At 38.5% G+C, this 24,594-nt stretch overlaps 1 long non-coding RNA gene across 1 annotated transcript; it reads left to right on the top strand.

Annotated features, from left to right (window-relative positions):
- LOC132536922 (uncharacterized) lies at positions 1-24,011 on the top strand. Its single transcript, XR_009548451.1, has 4 exons — positions 1-91; positions 4,588-4,745; positions 21,283-21,380; positions 23,794-24,011. It is a non-coding gene; the product is annotated as an uncharacterized LOC132536922 (long non-coding RNA).
- Positions 24,012-24,594: the final 583 nt, after the last annotated feature.

The following is a 24,594-nucleotide window of genomic DNA, read 5'->3' as shown; positions in this document are numbered from 1 at the left end:
GTCGGAGGCGGTCTCTGGGGAGCGTGTTGCCCCGAGGGGGATGCCCTAAGGTGTCTGGAAAGACTTGTGTCTGAGGCGCCAGTTCTCTGAGGTGAGGGGGTGGTCAAGCTGCAGTGTTTCTGATCTAGGCGGCTGTGATTCTGACTGCTTTGTCTTACGGTTTCTGTGTGGCTTCTGCATTCAACTGTGTCCCCTCAGTACAGCTCCTCAGCACCAGCTTTGTCCAGGCTGCATGGGTTCTGGGGTGGAGGTGGGGAATCTTCTCCCTTTGAGGTGGGGGCCTCTCTCCAAGTGTCTGAAGCTGCAAGAGTAAAGGATGCTCCCTGAGGGCAGGGTGTGAGGGTGCCCAAAGATTTCACTTCTAAGACTGAAACTACTTTGAAGAGGCTTAACTTTTTTGTTAGGGTTATTTATTCTGAAAAGGCAGTTTATAGATATATAGATATAAATATAGATATAGATCTGCCTGACAGTGATGAGTGAATTCATTGGTATTTATTTGACATATCCAAAATTGTGGGGGTTTTTGTTAGGTTGCTGTGTGTGTGTGTGTGTGTGTTGTGTGTCCAGAGTTAGCCCACCTCTTCTGGTAGTCTTTTTCACTCTCCCTTTCGCCCTCTTTTCTTTTATTTGATAGAGACAGCCATAAACTGAAACGGGATTGAGAGAGAAGGGAAGAGTGAAGGATCCCACAACTTGGACCTGGGTCCCTGCAAGCGCAGGTACACCACTGGCTGGCCCTCCTCCACTCCCCTCTTCCTGCTCTCTATGTGGTGGTTGCTGGGGCTCCAGTACTTGCTTGAATCCACCAAGGAACTAACTCTCTCATTCATTCTTTCCCTCTCTCTGTTTGTCTCTCCCTTCCCTCCTTTTCTCTCTCTCTTTAAGGTCGGCAGCACCAGGGTCTCAGGCATGCTGAAGTGTGCACTCTCCTGGATGGATTAGCTCCTAGCTTCCTAAAATTTTCGTTTTGAAGAAATACATCTGATTTTCTTTAAAAATATTTTATTTATTTTTATTTTTTTGGACAGGGACAGAGAGGGAGAGAGGCAGAGAGGGAGAGAGGGAGAGAGAGAGAGAGAGAGAGAGTGAGAGAGTCTTATAGCACTATATATAGAGACTTATAGCACTATATATAGAGAGAGACTTATAGCACTATATATAGAGACTTATAGCACTATTTTACCATATGTGAAGCTTCCCCCTGCAGGTGGGGACTGGGAGCTTGAACCTGGGTCTTTGCATGTGGTAATGTGTGCACTTAACCAGGTAAACCAATGCCCATCCCCCTTGTATCTATGATTTTCTGAAAGTGCTTTTATAATGGGAGCAAAGGGCCAGGAGACAACCTATCTGGTAGAGTGCACTGTTTACCATATCCAAAGAAGAAGGTTCAAACCCCTAGACACCACACAGGAGAACCTGCTCAGTGGAAGTTTCATAAGAATTGTACTGTGGTATCTCCCTTCTCTATATATCTTTCTTCCTCTCTATCTCTCACTCTCTGTCAAGATTTAAATAATCCAGGTGGGGGAAACAGCATAATGGTTATGCAAACAGACTCTCATGCTTGAGGCTCCTAAATCAAAGGTTCCATCCCCCACACCACCATAAACCAGAGCTGAGCAGTGCTCTGGTGTTTCTCTCTGTGTGTCTCTTTCTCTGCATCTCTCTAAAAAAATAAAATAAGTAAAAGATTTAAATAATCCTCTGGGAGCAGTGGAGTCCTGCATGCAAGGAGCCCCAGTGAACACCTGACATTAATGATGATGATGATAAGCAAACTTCCAGGAAGCCTGTCTTGCTTCTCTGAAAAAAGTGTTGGCTTGTCCTCCTAGTGGCCAAACACAGTAGACATTTTGGATTCTCTTCCCGCCATCCCTACCCGCCCCCCTTTATGAATTTTTGGTCCTCTTTTCTTTCCAAGCCTCCTTTGCTGGCTCCTATAGGTTGGTCTACCCTTCTCCTGTATATCCTCCTTACTGTAAGAAGAAGGATCTCACCCACTTCTACTTCTTCAACAGCCATTTATATGCTCAGGATTTGTTAAACTGTTGGGCAATCAAGTTTATCTCTTGAGTTCTACTCTAGACCTTTATGTCCGACTTCCTAGTGGACATAGCTATCTGGATTTCACACCAAAGTCTAGAACATCTAGGACATATATCACAAATTAGTCAATGAACAGTCATAAATAGGGATCTGGGTGGAAAAATATAATTACAGTATAAAATTTGGGGCAACAGACACTTCCTCCTTTTAAAGGTACATGCTTATTTTTGCCTGTAAGTTCAGAGTTTACCAGACATACAACAGTTTAAAAACTCAAATCTTGGGCAAAAGTTTCCTGAAAGATCACAGTAATATGAAAATGTGTCTTTTCACAGGTGTATGTCAGATTTAGAGTTTCATAACAAGAATGTATTGTATTCCAGCCTCCATGGAGCACTGCCCAAATTAATCTGTGAGACTGATTTATTCAGATCTCACAGGTCCTGCCTCTGATGTGTTAACTTTAAATTACAAAAAGAAACAAACAAAAACCAAAACCAACAATAATGCATTGTAGTTTATTAGAAGAAATAAAAGAAAGCAAAATTAAAATTAGACCTGTAAGAACTTTAGATAATAGAATAGAGGCTTATGACAAATGTATTTAAAATAAACATGTAGAAACGAAATAAAAAACACAAGGAAGTAATGCAATTTCATCTAAAAGGCCTTATAGATTTGAAAATAACCAAATCTATTTTATAAAAGTTGTAAGTAGCTATTGAAATTTCAAATTCACTGAACTGGTTATTAAGCTACCCAAAAAACATCTTGCATTCACATTTTCCCATATTCTGCTTTGTTATGCTGGGCCAGTACTTGGTAAACTACATTTATCTTTTAGCAATTGGTTTCTTGTCTGATTCTACCAGCTGGACATTACTAGGGTAAGACAAAAGTGCAACAGGAAGAAATTACCTCTTCCTGTTTTATTTGCTTTTTCTCTGTTAGTCCTTGAATAGCTTTAAACTTCAGCATTGATACTTGTTTCTCTTCTTTTTTAATCTTCTAGAAGCAATTTTAAATATTCCTTCAGAGACAGCAATACCATCAAGTGAGTGTTCTTTCCTCAAAGAAATGAATCCAATTAAAGTTCAGCAGCTAAATTTCAGTTGTTATTAGACATCTAAGTAGAAATATAAAATTCACATGTTTACATTGTAAACAAAATTGAGAATATAAAAAGATATTTTAAATTGGAGATGCTTTTGGTAGGAAGTAATGACTTAAATAGAAAAAAGTAATATCTTAAATATAGTCCAAGATAGGAAAATGAATGGGAATACATATAAAAAGATAAAATTACATGCATGCAAGCATGCACAAAGACATCCTGAGATCAAACAACTTTAGTTCTGGCTGATTAAAGGGCTCCAGGATGTTATCAGGTCAAATTATTTAATGTGGTGCAGAAGCTTAGGCTTAGGATCTCATGCATATCCTCTATCACTGACACCCCAGTATAATTCTTTATTTTTAATAAGAAAGAGAAAGCAAGAATAAGAGTGCAAGAGCTCAAAGCATGGCTCCACTATCCATGGAGTTCTTCTACTCTCATGTGGTGCTGGGCAACACCCAGGACCTTACACATGCAAGGTAAGTGCTCTTGTACCTCTGCGGAAGCTCCCAGTCCCTGAACTCAATGAACTCAAGCTCTTCTCATCTTTTCTAGCTGCTGTTAACATATAACTTTATCTCCAGTAGTTCTCTAAAGTCTAAATGTATGTAAATAGTTCTAGGTGTCCTATTTACACTGAACACAATATTCAGTTGAAGAATATCCTTCATTCTGTCTTGTCTTACTTTTTTTTTTTTTTAACTCGGGCATCACTTTGGGTTTGAATCTGGGTTGTGTACATGGTGCAGCAGGTGTATTATCCAGGTTAGTGTTTTGCTGGCTCTGAAGAGCTAATTTTTAAATTTATTTATGACATAATCAAACATTTCTTCTATATCCTAGTAAATTTATTGCCTAAATTGCCTAAACACTGACTGACTTCAGTTGTAATGCTTGCCTCTACCAAAACAGATCACTGGCAAGGGCAGTGGGACCACTATGATTAATTTAGAACTTTAGGCGCAGTACATGAACAGTAGATGGCCCTAGTTTTCCTTGAAATAGATTTCTTTGTGGAAAAGGGATGGATACTTGAGTAGTGATTTCCATAGGAATCTAAAGGGGGATTACCAACGTGACAGTTTTAAGATGGAAAAAATGAGTTAAATACCCCCAACCTCCATAACGGCAGTCTTTAAAAACATAGACTAACACTAAACACTTAATTCTCTTAGCTAAATTTTATTAAATTAAGGTTTAGCTAAAGTCAGGTCATAAAACCTTACTATTTTATTACATACATTTCTGATACCCTTTTGTAAGTATGGATTTACTGATACCTTTCTGTTAGTATGGATTCTATCACTATTTTCAGTGCTATATTCTATTATGTAACTGCTTTAGCTAGCAATGCTTGTTATATCCCCATCCTCTCATCCCAGTCAAGGCTTCACTCTTACTGCCCCCCTTCTTTCCAGATAGAAGATGAGAGACAAAGAGAAAAATTGACAGAGATCATATCACCACTCCACTGCTTTTGAAGCTCCCCTTACATAAATTTCTACTCCCATATGATGGCGGTGGTAATGGGCTCAAATCTCCACCTTGCATGTGGTCAAGTGCTCTTCAGAGCCAGGTAATTCATCTGTTGTTGGACATCTGGCTTGCTTCCAGGTTTTAGCTACTATGAATTGTGCTGCTATGAACACAGGTGTACACATATCTTTTTGGTTGGGTGTTATGTAGTCCTTAGGATATATCCCTAGGAGAGAAATTACTGGGTCATATGGGAGGTCTATTTCTAGCCTTGTAAGAGTTCACCAGACTGCTTTCCACAGAGGTTGGACCAATTTACATTCCCACCAGCAGTGTAAGAGGGTTCCTTCATCCTCACAATCTTTCCAGCATTTGTTGCTGCTCTCATTTTTGATGTATGACATTCTCACAGGTGTGAGGTGGTATTTCAATGTTGTCTTTATTTGCATTTGTCTGACAGTGACCTGTAGCAATTTTTCATGTGTTTGTTAGCCTTTTGGGTCTCTTCTGTAGTGAATATTCTGTTCAAATCCTCTGCCCATTTTTGGTTGGGGTCATTTGCTTTTTTGTTGCTAATTTTGATGAACTCTTTATGTATTTTGGTTATTAGTCTTTTGTCTGATGTGTGGCATGTGAATATCTTCTCCCATTCTGTGAAGGGTCTATTTGTTTGGGTGATGGTTTCCTTTGCTGTGCAGAAGCTTTTCAATTTGATGTAGTCCCATTGATTTGTTTCTGCTTTAGTCTTTCTTGCAATTGGGTTTGTATCATCAAAGATATCCTTGAGATTTAGGTGGGAACATGTTTCACCAATGTTTTCCTCTAAGTATTTGACAGTTTCTGGTCTAACATCCAGGTCCTTGATGAATTTGGAATTTACTTTTGTTTCTGGTGAGATAAAGTGGTTTGGTTTCATCCTTTTAAAAAATTTTTTCTTTTATATTTATTTACTTTCCCTTTTGTTGCCCTTGTTTTTTTATTGTTGTTGTAGTTATTATTGTTGTTGTTATTGATGTCATCATTATTGGATAGGACAGAGAGAAATGGGGAGAGGAGGGGAAGACAGAGAGGGAGAGAGAGAGACACCTGCAGACCTGCTTCACCGCTTGTGAAGCGACTCCCCTATAGGTGGGGAGCCAGGGGCTCGAACCAGGATTCTTATGCGGGTCCTTGCTCTTTGCGGCACATGCGCTTAACCCACTGCACTACCGCCTGACTGACTCCCTAGTTTCATTCTTTTTCATGTTTCAACCCAGTTTTCCCAGCACCATTTACAGAAGAGAGCCTCCTTCTTCCGTTAAATACTTTGGGCTCCTTTATCAAAAGTTAGATGTCCATAATATGGGGGTCTTTTCCAACTTTTAAAGTCCCTTCTTTATCTGATAAGCTTAGACTTTCTCTTAGTTGTTAAAGCACTGAGTGTCATTTGTTGTATCTAAACCAATATTAGATTTATGGACATTAGGGAAGAAATAGACAAAGGGTTTTAGTGTGGTCTAAGTTAACTTTAAGTTTTATTGCATTTACTTGTTTGATAATTCTAGTAAAATTTGTCATAGGTACAATAATTGCCCCATATATGTGTGTGTGTGTGTGTGTGTATGTACATATTTTCCCGTATATCTCTTGGCCAGTTGTATACAGTGTTTCTTCTAAAGATTATGCTGATGCTGTCAGAAGAGATTAGGAGATATATCTTACTTCCTTTCTTTTGTGTAGTTAGTTGAGTAGATAGAGTGAGGGAATTGAAGTAGATGGTATGAGAGGAGGGCATCTAGGTCTAAGCAGTAAATATTTGATTATGTATTTTATGGTTCATTCTATAGGCTTTTCTACTTGCTTGCTGAGCTTTTTAGGTCTAAGTCTAATCACAGAGGACTATTAAGCAATTTTACTTTGAGGTATATACTTGCCCCTAATTTATGGATACATGTATACATGTACCCAGTCCTCTAAGCCCTAGCCTATATATAGGGTCTATAACTTTGGTAGGTAAGAAGTCTACCACTGAACCATCCATGCAACAGCAGATCTGTAACTTTGTTAGAGAGTGCACCATTTGAAATGAAAGTAGGTAGTTCCATGTATTAAGAAAGGTCTCACCAGATTATTGGAGTTCGAAGGTTGACATCTCCGATTTGATATCTCTGGATATAGCCTGAAGTGAAGAGGCAGTGGCAACATAAGGTGGCATGGTGGCACGGTGGCACTGGCTGAATTGATTTAGTTGAAGTCATCAGAGGCAATATAACAGAGTAGGGGGTCAAGAGGAGAGGCATCAAGAAATACAGCAAAGTCCCAGAGGTTCCAGTACTGGGAGAAATAGAGTTCTTGAAGAGAATGTGAAAGGTTCCTTACAGTCCTAGAGTTGAAGAAGGTAACAGATAATAATTATTATAACTGAGTTATTTGGAAGCTTGGTTTGCTTGACAATCCTACAGTTAGGATTTATCATACTATATTTGACTTCACCATGATTTATGTCATTTAATGCTACCTACAAATAACTATATCTTAGATATCGACAAGATAAACTGACTCTGTACTATCTGGTCTAACATTGTTAGTAACTTAGTATTTGGGGAAAAAGTTATTTTAGAAATGCTTTAACAATTTAAGCCTGGTGTCAGTATTCAATCAGTTAACAGTTTTGAAACATTAAATGCTTAGACTAAGTGAATATGTTCTCAGAACTGAAGTCCAGGCAGTTAAAGAACTTGAGACATTCACTCTATTATCTCTGACATATTGAATAGTGATTTATAAGATTGTATGTTAATAAGAGTATACTTTAACAACATTCCCACTACCAAAAGTCTGTTTTCCTACCCCACTCCCCTATGGTGGACTTGCTAATTCATTGTACCCTCAGAGTAAGAAAGATCGAAACAGGCTTGGATTATTGATTGAACTGTCATTGCTCATTTCCAGCAGAAATGCAATTAGAGAAGCCAGAATTCCTACCTTCAGCAACCCATGAGGAATTTTGGTTCATACTCCCAGAGGTGGAGAAATACTAGGGGGAGATGACCAGAGGGCTCTGAACTCCAATTCCATCAGGACCTGAAAAGAGAAGAAGAAAAAAGAAAAGGACATTTGGACATGACAGTGGGTGTAGGTTTGACTAAGAGGAGTGGAGAGGCAGGACCATAGAAATGGGCAAATATATATATATATATATATATATATATATATATATATATATATATATATATATTAGTCAACTCATGTCTGTGACTTTGGGAGGGCTATTGCAGTTTCCAATGGAGGAAATAGGGACTCGGAACTCTCGTTGTGGGAATGGTGTGATATTATACCCCTGTTGTCTCATAATTTTTAAAAATTTCTTTATTAGGGAATTAATGTTTTACATTCTACAGTAAATACAATAGTTTGTACATGCATAAAATCTCTCCATATAACAATACAACCCCCACTAGGTCCTCTGTCATCCTTCTTGGACCTGATTCTCCCCCACCCATGCACTCCAGAGTCTTTTACTTTGGTGCAAAACAACAATTCCAGTTCAGGTTCTATTTGTGTTTTCTCTTCTGATATTGTTTTTTAACTTCTGCCTGAGAGTGAGATCATCCCATATTCATCCTTCTGTTTCTGACTTATTTCACTCAACATGATTTTTTCAAGGTCCATCCAAGATCGGCTGAAAACGGTGAAGTCACCATTTTTTACAGCTGAGTAGTATTCCATTGTGCATATATACCACAACTTGCTCAGCCACTCATCTGTTGTTGGACACCTGGGTTGCTTCCAGGTTTTGGCTATTACAATTGTGCTACCAAGAACATATGTGTACACAGATCTTTTTGGATGAGTGTGTTGAGTTCCTTAGGATATATCCCCAGGAGAGGAATTGCAGGATCATAGGGTAGGTCCATTTCTAGCCTTCTGAGAGTTCTCCAGACTGTTCTCCACAGAGGTTGGACCAATTGACATTCCCACCAGGAGTGTAGGAGGGTTCCTTTGACCCCACACCCTCTCCAGCATTTGCTGCTGTTACCTTTTCTGATGTATGACATTCTGATGTATGACATTTCTGATGTATGACAGGAGTGAAGTGGTATCTCATTGTTGTCTTTATTTGCATTTCTCTGACAATCAGAGACTTGGAGCATTTTTTCATGTGTTTCTCGGCCTTTTGGATCTCTTCTGTGGTGAATATTCTGTCCATGTCCTCCCCCCATTTTTGGATGGGGTTATTTGTTGTCTTGTTGTTGAGTTTGGCAAGCTCTTTATATATGTTGGTTATTAAACTCTTGTCTGATGTATGGCATGTAAAGATCTTCTCCCATTTTGTGAGGGGTCTCTTGGTTTGGGTAGTGGTTTCTTTAGCTGTGGAGAAGCTTTTTAATTTGATGTAGTCCCATAGGTTTATGCTTGTCTTAGTCTTCTTTGTAATTAGATTCGTTTCAAAGAGTTCTGCCTATATTTTCCTCTAAGTATCTGATAGTGTCTGGTCTAACATCCAAGTCCATGATCCACTTGGAAATTACCTTTGTATTTGGTGAAATAGAGTGGTACAGTTTCATTCTTCTGCATGTTTCAACCCATTTTTTCCAACACCATTTATTGAAGAGACTCTGCTTTCCCCTTTAATAGTCTGGGCACCTTTGTCAAAGATTAGATGTCCATAGGCATGGGGACTTACTTATGGGCTCTCAATTCTATTCCACTGGTCAGTATGTCTATTCATGTTCCAGTACCAAGCAGTTTTGATGACAATGGCGCTATAATAAAATCTGAGATCTGGTAGTGTGATGCCTCCAGTTCTGTTCTTTCTTCTCAAGATTGTTTTGGCAATTCTAGGTCTTTTCTCGTTCCAGATAAACATTTGTAGCATTTGTTCTAGTCTGCTAAAAATGTGGTTGGAATCTTCATGGGGACAGCATTGAATTTATATATGGCTCTGGGTAGTATACTCATTTTGATGCTGTTAATTCTTCCAACCCATGAGGATGGTATATCTTTCCACTTCTTTGTGTTTTTTCAATTTCCTTGAGTAGTGACTCATAATTTTCAGTATACAAAAGAAGTAAAGTATACTTCTCTGGTTAGGTTTATTCCTAGATATTTTATTGTTTTTGTTGCTACAGTAAAAGGAATTGATTTCTGGATTTCATCTTCTTCTAACTTAGTGTTTGCATAGAGAAATGCCACTGACTTTTGAACATTAATTTTGTAGCCTGACAACTTACTGTATTGCCTGATGATTTCCAAAAGCTTCTTGCTGGATTACTTAGGTTTTTCTATGTATACTATCATGTCATCTGCTAGTAGGAAGAGTGTGACTTCTTCTCTTCCAGTCTGTATCCCTTTAGTTTCTTGCTCCTGCCTGATTGCTATGGCAAGAACCTCCAACCCTATGTTGAATAGTCATGGTGATAGTGAGCATCCCTGCCTAGTACCTGATCTGAGGGGAAATGCTTCTAGTTTTTCACCATTGAGTATGATGTTGGCTGTAGGTTTGCAATATATAGACTCCACTATCTTCAGGAATTTTCCATCATTCTCATTTTTTGTAGTGTTTTGATCATAAAGGGATGTTGTATTTTGTCAAAGGTTTCTCTGCATCTATTGATATGACCATGTGGTTTTTGGACTTGTTTTTTTTTTTTTTTTGATGTGGTGGATCACATTGATTGATTTATGTATATTAAACCAATCTTGCATGCCTGGGATAAACCCCACTTGGTCATGATGAACAATCATTTTAATAGACTGCTGTATCTGGTTGGTTAGAATTTTGTTCAATATTTTAGCATCTATGTTCATCAGAGATATTGATCTGTAGTTTTCTTTTTTGGTTGTGTCCCTGTCTGCTTTTGGTATCAAAGTGATGTTGTCTTCATAGAAGCTGGAAAGGAGTATTCCAGTGTTTTCAGTCTTCTGGAAGACTTCTAAAAGCAGAGGTATTAGTTCTTCCTTGAAGGTTTTGTAGAATTCATTAGTAAAACCATCTGGTCCAGGACTTTTATTTTTGGGAAGGTTTTTGATAACTGTTTCAATTTCATTAGCTGTGATGGGCCTGTTCATGTTATCTAGTTCTCTTAGTTTTGGAAGTTGGTAGGTATCTAGGAACTTGTCCATTTCTTCCAGGTTCTCTAGTTTGATGGCATATAGTTGTTCATAGAAGCCTTGCACGATACATTGAATTTCTGCCGTGTCTGTTGCGATATCTCCTCTTTTATTTATGATTCGATTTATTGGGTCTTCTCCCTTTTTTGTTTTGTGAGTCTGGATAAAGGTTTGTCAATTTTGTTCACTCTTTAGAAGAACCAACATTTACTTTTGTTGATCTTTTGTACGGTTTTCTTATTTTCAGTATTATTAATTATTTCCCTAACTTTAATGATTTCAGTCCTTCTGGTTGCTTTAGGGTTCTTTTGTTCTTCTTCTTCTAGGTCTTTAAGATGTGCAATCAAGCTGTTTATTTGTGCTTTCTCTTGTTTCCTAATGTGTGCTTGCATGACTATGAACTTCCCTCTCAGTACTGCCTTAGCTGTGTCCCAAATATTTTGATAGCTTGTGTCTTCATTTTCATTGAACTCTCAAGAATTTTGATTTTTTCCTTTATATCCTCTTTGACCCAGTAGGTGTTAAGTAGTGTACTATTGAGCTTGCACATTTTGGGACTGTTACTAATCTTTTGTTGATTGTTAAGTGTTAGTTTAATTCCACTGTGGTCTGAGAAGATGCTTGGGATGATTTCAATGCTCTTGAATTTGCTAATGCAGTCTTTGTGGCCTAACATATGGTCTATCCTTGAGAAGGACCCATGTGGACTTGAGTAAAATGTGTTTTCCAGTGTCTTGGGATGAATGACTCTGAAAATGTCCAATAGTTCTAGTTTATCTAGCTCCTCATTTAGCTCCCTCATGTCTTTATTTATTTTCTGCCTGGATGATCTGTTAAATTGAGGGAGTAGGGTGTTGAAGTCCCTGCTATGACTGTGTTGCTGTTAATATATTGCTGTAGCTCTTTCAGTAGATGTTTGATGTATTTAGATGGCTTCTCATTGGGTTCATAGATGTTACTAATTGTTAAGTCCTCTTTATTGACTGACCCACTGAGCATTAAGTAGTGTCCATCCCTATCTTTTTAAATTTTATTTATTTTAAAGTCTGTCATGTCAGATATGAGAATAGCTGTTCCTTCCCTTTTTGTGTGTGTTATTGGCCTGAATGATAGTTTTCCATCCTTTCACTTTGAGTCTGTGTTTGTCTTGTCGAGTTAGGTGGGTTTCCTGTAGACAGCATATTGTTGTGTCATGTTTTCTGATCCATCTTTCTACTCTGTGCCTTTTAATAGGTGAATTCAGGCCACTGACATTTACTGATATCAAAGACTGAAGATATTTTAACACCATTCTTGTAGAGTTTTAGAGTGTTCTGATATGTGGCCTATTTTTGGTGGTCTGACTGTTTATAGGAGACCTTTCAGAACTTCTTTCAGGGCAGGCTTGGTGATAGTTGACTCCTTCAACTGTTGCTTGTCTGAGAAGGTTTTTATGCCTCTATCTAGTCTGAATGACAGTCTAGCAGTTTACAGTAATCTTGGTTGAAATCCTTTCTCATTGAGCACTCGATAGATATCTTGCCATTCTCTTCTGGCCTGTAGTGTTTGTGTGGAGAAGTCTGCTGCTAATCTTATGGGTTTTCCTCTGTAGGTGACTCTTTGTTTTTCTCTTGCAGCCTTCAGGATCTTTTCTTTATCCTTATTCCTTTCCATTCTAAATAGGATCTGTCTTGGTGTCTTTAAATCTGGGTTAATTCTGTTTGGGACACTCTGGACTTCTTAAACCTTTATGTCTTTTATGTTGTCTAGATTAGAGAAGTTTTCACCTATTATGGCCTGAAGAATGCTTTCTTCCCCTCCGTTTCTTTCTTCCTCTGGTAAGCCAATAATGCGTATATTATTTCTTTTGAAGTCATCCCATAGGACTCTGTTGTTGTGTTCAGTATATCTTAATATTTTTTGAGATGTCTTACTTCTTTTTTAGTTGTCTCTAATTCATCCTCGATCTTGCTAATTCTGTCTTCAGCCTCATTAATTCTATTCTGTCTCCCCTCTACTGTTTTCTGGAGTTCATCTATTTTGTTACCCTATTCTGATACTATATTAGCTTGTTTAGCTAGTTGTGTTCTTAGCTCAGCTATTTCAGCTCTCAGCTCTCTAATAACCTTGAGGTAATTAGTATTTTCTTCCAGGGTCTCATTTGTTGTTTCTGCATTTCTGATGACGATTCTTCCAAACTCTTTGCTCACTCCTGTGATTATTTCCTTAACTAGTGTTTGGATGTTGACCTCATTATTTTGTGCTTCAACCTTTGAGGGGCTTTTTGCTGGACTCTTGCCCTGGGTTAATTTTCCAATATTTCTTCTTGTTGGTTTAACCATTTTATATAGTTTGTTATGAGGTCCCTCTCTGAGTACTTTTCAAATTACTGATCATTCTTGCCTGGATTGACTTGTGTCTAAGTAAGGTAATTAAAGGGTTCACAGTTGTGGAAATTGACAGTTGTTTCAATAGTATTTTAATCCCTGATTTGGAGCTCAGTGGCTTAAAATCCTCTTTTGTTCTTTTTCTTCCCTCTAGGCTATGGGAGCATGAGGGCTTTTAAACTATAAGTAGGTGGGGAGTCTGGCGGTAGTGCCGCAGGCTAAGTGCACATGGTGTGAAGTGCAAGGACCAGCTTAAGTATCCGGGTTGAGTCCCAGGCTCCCCAACTGCAGGGGAGTCGCTTTACAGTGAAGGAGGTCTGCAGGTGTCTGTCTTTCTCTCCCCTTCTCTGTCTTCCCCTCCTCTTTCCATTTCTCTCTGTCCTATCCAACAATGAAATATTAATAACAACAGCATTAATAATTACAATAAAACAACAAGGGCAACAAAAGGAAAAAATAAATATAAAAAAAAACTATAAGTAGGGTTCTTAGCTTAATCACTGACTCCTTACCAAGAGATAAAGCAGGGTATGGCAGAGATAATCCAGTGGTTATGCAAAGGTACTTTCATAGGCCACAGAGGTATAGGTCTTCTTCTGTGTTTCCTAGTTAGTTCTCTGTCCCCTGGTGTCAGCACAGGGCCTCCCTACCTCTGCTCCAGATTCTGAGGGCAGTAGCAATAGAGACTCACAGTTGCATTTGGTGAGTCTTAGGGGAGTCCTCCACCATTCAGCCATCCCCTTGTTGGTGAAACAGACTGGGGATGGTGTCTCAACTGGTAAATTGCCATACTGTTACCAGCCACTTAATCTCTCCCTAGGCTCCACAGTGTCCATGAGCCACAGGTGTTTGCACTTACTGGTGATTTGGGGGCTTCCTGATGTCATTCTAGTCCTGCCTTGTTGCAGCCCCAGTTGATCTCCTTTGGTATTCCTCTGTCTCATAATTTTATAAATCAACATTAAATCACTAATAAAAAAGAGAAAAAACTGACAAAAATAGCATGTTGTGTTTTTAACCATTTATTAAACTTCAAATGTTCCTTACTTACCTGTATAAGTCTTTGCTGACATGTGATTTTTTTTTTTTTATTTACCTCCTTAAAATAAAATTGGAATTTATCACTTTCTGGAGAGGTGAGGTTTCAGGACACATTGCTGAGGTCATTTTCCCAGGGAGGTTAGAATGGGTATTCCCAGTATCTAAAGAGTTTTTATCATTGCATCTTGACAAATACCTTTTTTACCATCAATTGATATGACCATAAGTTTTTTTTCTTTTGTTGATATGGTAGATTACATTGATTGACTTGTGGATATTGAACTATTATTGTCTTTGAGGGATGAATCCCACTTGACCTTGGTGAATTATTCTCTTGGTATATTGTTGAATTGGATTTACCATGATTGCTTTTTTAGGTTTTTGCATCAACTTTCATCAGAAATACAGTCTGTAGTTTTCTTGTTTAGTAGGTTATTTTCTTGCTTTGGGGATCAGAGTAATGTATGTCTCATAGAACATGTTTGGGAGTGATTTCCCTTCTATTTGCTGGAAGAATTTGAAGAGAATTGGTGTTAGCAGGATCTTGGGTTGCATTGGATCGACCTTTTCGTGGTGCATCCCGTGAGTACCCATTCATTGGGGAAACTGATGATCCTTCCTAGCCGACTGAATCCACTTGGATCCCAGTCACTTTCAAAGCCAGCAACAAGCAGCTCCTGACAGCTTTGCTGTTGACTGGCTATGGAAGAAGGGCAAACGCTAGAAGAAGAAGCAGGATCTTCACATCAAAGATGTATTTGGTGACTCATGGGAAATGAAAACAAGTGTAAATGGGATTACATCAAAATAAGAAAGCTACATTGAAATCAAATGATACAAGGATAACTAAGCAACTTAATAATGAGAGAAGACATTTGCACATCACACATCTGATAAGTGACTGATATCAAACATTTATAAAGAACTGGCATGGCTCAATAAAAGAAAAAACATAAAAATGGTACAAATAACTCATCAGTTTTCTAAAGAAGAGATACATATGGCTCACAAACATCTGAAGAAATGCTCCACTTTACTTATCATTAGAGAAATGCAAATTAAAACTATTCTGAGATTCCATCTTACACCTGTGAGAATAGGCTACATCAGCAAGACAGGAAATGGTGAAGTTGTGGAGAAAGATGGACTCTGCTACACTGCTGATGAAATGCAACCAGGTGCAGCTCCTTTGGGAGACTATATGGAGAATCTTTAAACCAATAAAAATATAATTACCTTATAATCCAGCAATACCATTCCTAGGTATTTACTCAAAGAACATGGAAACACTAATTTAAAGGACATATGTATCCCTATGCTCATTACTGTGTTAATCACAAAAGCCAAAGAGTGGAAACATTTTAAATACCCACTGACAAATGACTGGTGTATATATATACCCCATGGAATAATACTCTGTATTGTGTCCTTTGGGGAAAATAGAGAGGAGGAGAGAAAGATAGACACTCGCAGACCTACTTCACCGCTTGTGAAGCGACTGCCCTGAAGGTGGGGAGCCAGGTTCTAGAACTGGGATCCTTAAGCCGGTCCTTGCGCTTTGCGCCACGTGCGCTTAACCGGCTACGTTACCGACTCCCTTGTCAGAATAAATTCTTAGAATAATTAGCTAATTAATAATAGTTCTGTGTCTAGTATCTTTGCACACAAGCTGATACTTATGAGGCAAAATGAGTGTATTGATTTCCAGGCTTCATTTCCTAGATGAAATAGTCCACTCTTCAACATCACTTTTGATCATACAAAGTCAGTATCAGTCTAAAGTTGTTGTAAATTAGCTTAAAATGAGGTATGGGGGTTGGGGCTGCTTGTGGCACATATAGAAGAATTCACAGTGGGAGCTGGGAACTGGTTTAATCAATACACGGTTTATTAGGGTGAAACAGGTAAAAGGCAAAATAAGCAATTATCATCAAGGGTTAAGCATACCCTAGGTCTATAAAGTCTGAATATGGTTATCAAAGTTTATTCCCGTAAGATAAACAGTTATAAGCTCTGGTAAAGGTTGCTCATGGCTGTAGAGGGGTCTAAAAGTTTACCGGCTAGCAGAGTCACACGTGTTCAGTTCCCAGGAGAAGCAGCCATGGCGGATACCTGACCAGAAGAAGCTTCTGACCAGAAGCAGCAGCAGCAGCAGCAGCCAAAGAGATCCCATGTGCTCAAACTCCCTGCTTTTATACATCCCCTTCTCTGAAGCACCTCCTCAGGGTGAAGTCATTTGTATGCTAATAGTCCCAAACTCCTGCTGGGGTCACCACATAAAGTAATCTGGAAATGGGTTTAACATTACTCCTAATTGCCCTACTTATATATGTAAGATTTTTCTGACCTGGATTCTCACTTAGTGTTTGTCTCTCAAATTACCTATGTGCATGTTTACCACCATATATGATTGCATGCATGTGTATATAAGTTTGATTTGCTTATGGTTCCTAGGAATAATTTTGTTTTAGCCTGTATAAATCAAATTTTACTATGACCAGTTTTGAATTTTGCTATTTGAGAGGTTTTATTATAGTATTAAAGATGCACAAGACTAAAATTTTAAAAGGCTTGAGTGATAATTCCAGTTCTATTACTTACTGACTTCATAAATGTGGACAGTTCACCTCCTTAGTGGAGTCTCAGAAGTGTAATTATCATATGAAAAAGTTGAAAGTGATGAGTAATGGCCTATGAGAGCTGACATTATGAAGATTATTAAGTTCCTATTATGGCATTTCTCAACCAGAAGTGACATTTGTGATGCAGTGTTCAGAGGTGGGAGGAAAGATTTCAGAGCCCCTCTAGATCTTCCCTCATTTTCTACCTCTATTTTCCTTGCTCACCTTAACCCCAGTTTTTCTCCTCCTCTTCCTCCTGATTTTCCCAATACAATCCATTTCATCCAGAAAAAGAAGACTCTGTGAATGATCAAGAGAATTTAAGGGTTAAGCTCATTATTAGACTATCAGATAAAAGAGACGTTCTCCAGGTATGAAATAATCTGATTAATCCTGAGTGGGAAATCTCTGTCCTGTTCCCTTTCTTGTTTTTGGTCATCTGTTAGTTGAGTCATAATTACTGATACCTTGAAACTTTCCATGTCCTATTTTAGGGATATTGATCCCACTTCTAGGCCCTTTCCCACAGAAACTCACTCAGTCAGGTTGTTTGCCTCTTCCTTCTTTCTCTGAATCTTTAAATAACTGAACATAGAGTACCAAGGTCACAGGAATCATCCAGGGTGTGAAAACAAGCTGTACTCTTTTCTAAGTATGTAACCTCAGATACACTGCATATTCTGTTTGGACCTTAATTTCAGGGTTCAGGTGCAAGTATTTCATGAGCTCTTATTAAGTGTTCTGATTAGAACATTATTAAATGCTCTGCATTTAGGAGCATACCCAGGAAGGCAGAATTCCTGGGTTAGATTGAAAGCTATACTCTTAGTTGACTTTAAGTGCTAGGCTGCTGATTATGGTGTTAGAGAATTATTTGAACCCCATTTGGTATATTTATTTTGACAAAGGTAAAATATTACTCCTTTGGGTTATATTTCTTTTTTTAATATTATTTTTCTCTTTTTTATTTAAGAAAGGATTAATTAACAAAACCATAAGGTAGGAGGGGTACAATTCCACACAATTCCCACCACCCAGTCTCCATATCCCACCCCCTCCTCCCCTGATAGCTTTCCCATTCTCTATCCCTCTGTGAGCATGGACCCAGGGTCATTGTGGGTTGCAGAAGGTAGAAGGTCTGGCTTCTGTAATTGCTTCCCTGCTGAACATGGGCGTTGACTGGTTGGTCCATACTCCCAGTCTGCCTCTCTCTTTCCCTAGTAGGGTGGGTCTCTGGGGAAGCGGAGCTCCAGGACACATTGGTGGGGTCTTCAGTCTAGGGAAGCCTGGCTGGCATCCTGATGACATCTGGAACCTGGTGACTGAATATATTTCAAGTGGCAGAAACTGACATAGGAAATTTGACTTCTAGTTTAGGGGGTCTCTAAATTCTGAAGGACAAATTTTTGGAGACTATATTAAAATTAAATTCAGAAGACAACTAGCTTTTACCTCTTTCTTACAATGTGACGCTACATCCTCCTAGCACCTAGAATTCCTGGTTATAAAACTATGAAGAACCACCTACACCCACCTGAAACTTAACTTGTGCTAGGTTTCTCTGTCATTTCATAAAGACTTGACTAGTCTGCTGACAGGATGAGCTCTACTTGCCTTATTGCTCCAGTTCTAATAATGTAGTCCAACACAAGTGTCTGGACTGACTGGACCAAACACAAATTGAAAAAAGACTTCTTGAGCTTTGGGAATGTCAAATTGCATCAGTAAACTAAGCAACACAATTTTCCTTTGGGGTCTTTCATTTGCTGGTTAGTTAACTAAGGGCAGGAAGGAAGACAAGTTTTTGTTTTTTTTTTAAAAAGATATTTATTTATTCCCTTTTGTTGCCCTTGTTGTTTTATTGTTGTAGTTATTATTATTGTTGTTGTTGGATAGGACAGAGAAATGGAGAGAGGAGGGCAAGACAAAGAGGGTGAAAGAAAGATTGACACTTGCAGACGTGCTTCACTGTTTGTGAAGGGACTCCCCTGCAGGTGGGGAGCTGGGGCTCAAACTGGGATCCTTATGCCAGTCCTTGTGCTCTGCGCCACTGCGCTTAACCCAATGCGCTACTGCCCGACTCTCAGAAGACAAGTGTTTATCAGTTCCTGTATAGAAACTGAGGAGTTTCTTTTTGGGGGTGGTGGTGGGAGGGATATATATATATTATTTTCAAAATAGTTGAGTAGAGCTCTGGTCAGGATGTAGTTTACCTAGTGAATGTACTTTACCATACACAGTGACTTTGGTTCTAGCACTGTCCACTAAATGCACCGGGGAAACTTTAGGAGCAGTGGTTTAGTGCTATGGTGTATCTCCTCTTTCTCTATATATCTCTTTTCCTCTCTTTCCTCTCAGTCCCTCTTTACCTTTCATCCCTCTATCTAGAAAAATAATTTTTAAAAGTGGTAGAATAGTGCAGGTATAAAACCCCAGTGAGGCCCTGGTAGCAAGGAGGAAAAAAATGGGAAAAGTTTCCTTTATAGTCATCTTTTCTGACTCACTTCCTATGATGAATTTTCTATCTCCATCAAGAACAAATATGTGCATTAGTAGTTCTGTAGATACAACAGTTGTTCCTATATCTTCTTGTTCTGCCTGGGTCCTAATCTCATCTGTCTGTCTATTGATATCCACTCTGAAGGGGTAGAGTGAGTGACTTTCATTTGACTATGATGGGTTTATCATATTATTTCTTAAAAAAATTTTTTTCCTCCAGGGTTATCACTGCTAGCACTATGAATCCACTCTTCATGGCAGCCATTTTTTTCACTTTATTTGATAGGACAGAGAGAAATTGAGAGGAGGGGGAGACAGAGTGGGAGAAAGACACCTGCAGACCTGCTTCACTGCTCTCGAAGGTGGGAAGGTGGAGCTTAAACCCAGATTCTTGCACAGATCCGTGTGCATAGTACTATGTGTGCTTAACCAGGTGTACCACTGCCCAGCCCCTCATATCATTTCTTATATCACATCCTTAATATAATGGATAGAAAAGATATTATTTTTATATTTCTTAACTAAGTCTAAGACCTGCATATTTCCTTTTACGTAAGTATCATCAGGACCTGATGACAAGCCTTTGGAATCTGATGAGATGTAGAATTATGTGACTACATATGTCAGCTATCTAAGTGATGTCCATACTGGATGGCCCTAACAACACACTGAATGTGGGTTGAAAGAATTCCCTCCTCACCACTAGACTAAAATATTATGACTTAGAATCTGGGAATTTGTAGTTTCAAAATATTTCAGGAAATCCTAGAGATAGGCCTGATATATATAGTAAGTAATGTCACTTAGTAATTATAAGTGAAGAAAGAGAATAATGGTAGAGTCACAGAATGACTTGGGGGGGGGGTTTACTCATAACATAGAAGCTCTTCATTCTATTACTCATTACACTGTCATTTTTTCCAATATGGAATAAGATCTACAATCAGGTGTGATTTCCTTCTCTAGACCAATTTAGTCCCCCCCCCCCCAACCAGGGCTTCACTGGCACTTCATACCTGCACAATTCCATCACCCTTCTTTTAGATATAGAGTGGGAGGCAGTAGGAAAGTGAGAGGTAGAGAAAGGAGAGATATCCCAGTAATTCTATGCCGATTATGAAGCTTTTTTCCTGTACAATATGCCCATATGGTAGCCAGGGACTCAAACTTAGGTCCTTGGTCTTGGCAAAGTATGTGCTTTTCTGTGTGAGTTATCTCCTACTCCTGTAAGTTGATTTTAACAGTAAGCAATGAGAAAGAGAAAGTCTCAGGATTCGAGATAACTGTCACAAGAATTTTCTAAGTTTTTCTACCCAAAATGATATCAGATAATTCTCAAAATGTCACATAGTTTTAAAGATTTCTTCATTTCAATGATAGTAGATTCAGTCCTTCACTTTTGTGGTGGTAACCCCGACAGAATTTATCTTTTAAATAGTGACTACTTCAAAGGGAAAAGATTTCTGATTCATTCTTTTACATTCCTTTTGAAAAGAAATGAATGACAGTATTGACAGTTTATCATATTCCTTTACCTAATTTGAGATTAATATAACATGATGATCCTTTTTCTGCTCTTTTAATAATAGCATTATTAATGAACAAAAACAGAAAAAAATTCAATTTGGATGAGGAGCTTTCTTACAAGAAAGCTTTCTTTTTTTTTTGTTAGTGATTTGATATTGATTTATAAAATCATGAGATAACAAGAGTATAATTCCACACTGTTCTCCATCAGAGTTATGTGTCTCTATCCCCTCAATTGGAGACTACAGTAGTCTTCCCAAGGTCACAGGTACAGGCTGACTATTATTTCTATAACTATAAATATATATTTATATATATTTTATTTTATGGATATTATATATAAAATATATATCGTATATATTTTATATATACGATATATATACATTTGCTCATTATTTTCCCTATGGTTCTGCCTTCTCTCCCTTTCTAAGTCACACTTATACCTATTGCTACTTACAAATACCTTTCTTTTTTCCTCTTTTCTCTCCAGGTCTTGGTAGAATTGGATTCAGAACCCTCTGATCATCTTTCTCTAATATTTCTCTCCCTCTGGGTCTATGGACCAAAATTCTTTTTGGCATGCAGAAGGTGAGAGTTCTGATTTCTGTAACTGCTTCTCTGCTGGACATGGACATTGGCAGGTCCATCAATACCCGCAGCCTATTTCTATCTTTACCTAGTGGGGTAGGGCTCTGAAGAGGGAAGACTTTGGTGAGGTCTTCTGCCCAGGGAAGTCAGGTTGGAATCATGATAGTGTCTGCAACTTGGTAGTTGAAAGACTGAAAGGAATCAAAAAGTAAGAATAGAACAGGTGAGATTAGGGGTCTTGTGGGTGGAAAGAAGCTAGGAAGACTATTTTAAGTATGTTCCTAGGGGCCTATGACTTTAGTAATTTTGCTTGAGCTTGATAGCTAACATGTAGGTGGACTAAAAATGTTGTCTGGGAAGATAGTGTCAAAGTTGAGAATAAAACTAGAAAGCTGGATTAGGGGAGAGAGTAGCTCCCAACCTTAAAGAAAGTACATAAATAAAATTAACTGTTTATCCAATCAATCTGATCTAGGGCATATATATATTTTGCACAGGAGCCTATGTAACCTGTCAGTGTGAGCTCATAGTCTATTAGTCCATGGTCACAGCTGGGAACTTTCTTGGCTGCACTCATTTCAGGACCAGTCTTCCTGGAGTAGCAGAGTAGGCTGATTCAGCTTCCTTTCAGAGAGTGGAGCAGTCCCTACCATTGCTGCTTTATAGTGAGGGCAAGTTCTTGTAGAGGCCCAGAAGAGGGCTTATGATGACATTCCTGATACAAGTGACCAGTGATGGTGGAGAGAGGGGGTCTATTAGCGGTCTAGGCTCATTGTATCTATGTGGGAATCCAAGGATTCTGTCTAGGATCACAGGTAATAGGGTGGCCTGGTAAATAGGCCATCATTAAGTGAGTCAGTGTTTTGCCCTTATCCAGCTTTTGTAGTCCCTTCTATATCTGATGAACTTAGATTTTTCTCTCATTTGTTAAAGTGTTGAGTGTCATTTGTTGTTTCCAAACTGCTATTAGATTTATGGCATTTGGCCTCAAGTTAGGGAGAAAATACACCAAGGATTTTAGTGTAGTCGCAGTTAAATTCTATTGCATTTACTTATTGGATGATTCTAATAAAAGTTGTCATAGGGACAATAATTTTTCTTTAGTTGTAATATCTTTTTATTAAGGAAAAGTTGGTTTGCAGGATTGTTGTTTCAGTGATAGAATTCCACATTACCAAGAGAGGTGTCAGCACACTTCAACCTCCATTATCTCCACCATAGGACACTGTGCAACCCCCCACAATATTTTTAGTTATTTATTAGGGTGGGGGGAGGAGAAGGAGGAGCAAAGGGAGGGAGGAGATAGGAAAACGGGAGAGGCAGACACACAGAGAAAGGACACCACAGTACTGTGCCACCATCCATAGGCTTCTTCAGTATCTTCCATGGTATTTCTGTGTGTTATGGGGCTAGAACTCAGGACCTCATGTATGGGTGCATGCTATCACAGCGAATTGTCTCCCAGTCTCAAGAGTAAAAATAATTAAATCAATAAACAATATGAATGCATATTTTAGAAATTTTATGAAGGAATTATTGGAATGGTATAAAGAAAAATATCTGTGGTTTAAGAATTTACTGATCAAGGTGGAGGGTAAATAGCATAATTGTATACAAAGACAATCTCACGGCTGAAGCTCCAAATCCCAGGCTCAATCCCCTGCACCACTATCAGCCAGATCTGAGCAGTGCTCTGGGGGGCAAAGGGAGGGAGGGGGAGAGAGAGAGAGAGAGAGAGAGAGAGAGAGAGAGAGAGAGAGAGGGAAATGGAGGATTTATTGACCAGGGGGGAATTAAAAAGCTCTTTTAAGGAGGTAACACTGGAATGATAATGGGCCAACTGTGCGACAGAACTGGAAGATGCATATTTTAGTTTAAAAATATAAGCCAGCACAAAGACTCTAAGGCAGGGGAAAGTTTGGCACCCTTTTTGGTAAATAGCCGCTTCTGTTTTAGCTACCATTTTCCCAGAGTACTGCAATCAAATCACAGATATCCTGACTTTCCAACTCTTAAATGTATATGGTAGTTGTTTCAGTGTTTCAGAGAGATTTGTATATAATGAAACATGTTTTATAGCATGTGCCTCATTAATGTGCTAGACTTGTACCTTTGCTGGAGTAGGTAGCATACCTTTAAGGCTGACCCAGTTCCTTATCCTTGAGAAGTCAGAGTTTGAAATTTTCCTTTGCCTTTTAAGGCCATGGTTGATACATTTGTTCATTTTCCCACTAAAATTTGATAGAGTTCTCGGAAACCCTCCTATGATCAACTGAGTGCTATATATATATATATACTTTCCCCCCGTCTTCTTGTGTAATAGCAACATTTACCTTCTCTCAGTGATTAGAATCAGTGACCTTTGCTGATAAAATGATCACTTTCTTTTTTCTTTTCTTTTTCTTTTTTTTAGCATGAAGTGCTCAAAGTGGCCATGCTGTAGACATAATTTACATTTCAACAGCACTCTGTGTATCCCCTACACTCCTTTCTGGAAACCAGTTCCGGTAAAGCAATGCTGTCCAAGAGTGCATTATGAAATAGTGGAAATGTTCTGTATTTGTGCTATTTAATATGGTAGTGACTTTCTCATGTGACTGCTGAGCACTTTAAACGTGACTAGTATGACTGAGGAACTGAAGCTTTTATTTACTTGCACAATATATTTACATGTGCTTAGATGAACTGTTCTTGTGGGACTGTGTATCTCCACAGTCTATATATATATATATATATATATATATATATATATATATATATATATATATATATATATATTACAGACATAGAGGACAGACAATTTCCAAATAGGTTTCTCTGAGTGGCAATAAAAAGGGAGATTCCCATTTCTACCTCTTGGTTCCCAGACATATGTATTCAAATTATGAAATGTTTTTAGGTGCTGGAGTTGGGGTGGGTGGGAGGCGATGGAGGGGATATAATGTATCCTGGAAGATGGTCCTATACAATGGTCAAGAGGATGCTTTATGTGAATTTTTATAGTACCACTTTTATAATACCTGATGCTCTATCAAGCTACCCTTTAAAATTATTTTATTTATTCCCTTTTATTGCCCTTGTTGTTTTATTGTTATAGTTATTATTGTTGTTATTGATGTCATTGCTATTGGATAGGACAGAGAAAAATAGAGAGTGAAGGGGAAGACAGATGTGGGAGAGACCTGCTTCACCACCTGTGAAGTGACCCCCCCCT

Source organism: Erinaceus europaeus, chromosome 2 (assembly GCF_950295315.1).
Source record: "Erinaceus europaeus chromosome 2, mEriEur2.1, whole genome shotgun sequence".
Taxonomy (NCBI): domain Eukaryota; kingdom Metazoa; phylum Chordata; class Mammalia; order Eulipotyphla; family Erinaceidae; genus Erinaceus; species Erinaceus europaeus.
The sequence above is the reverse complement of the archived record's forward strand: the minus strand, read 5'-3'. Positions and strand labels throughout refer to the sequence as shown.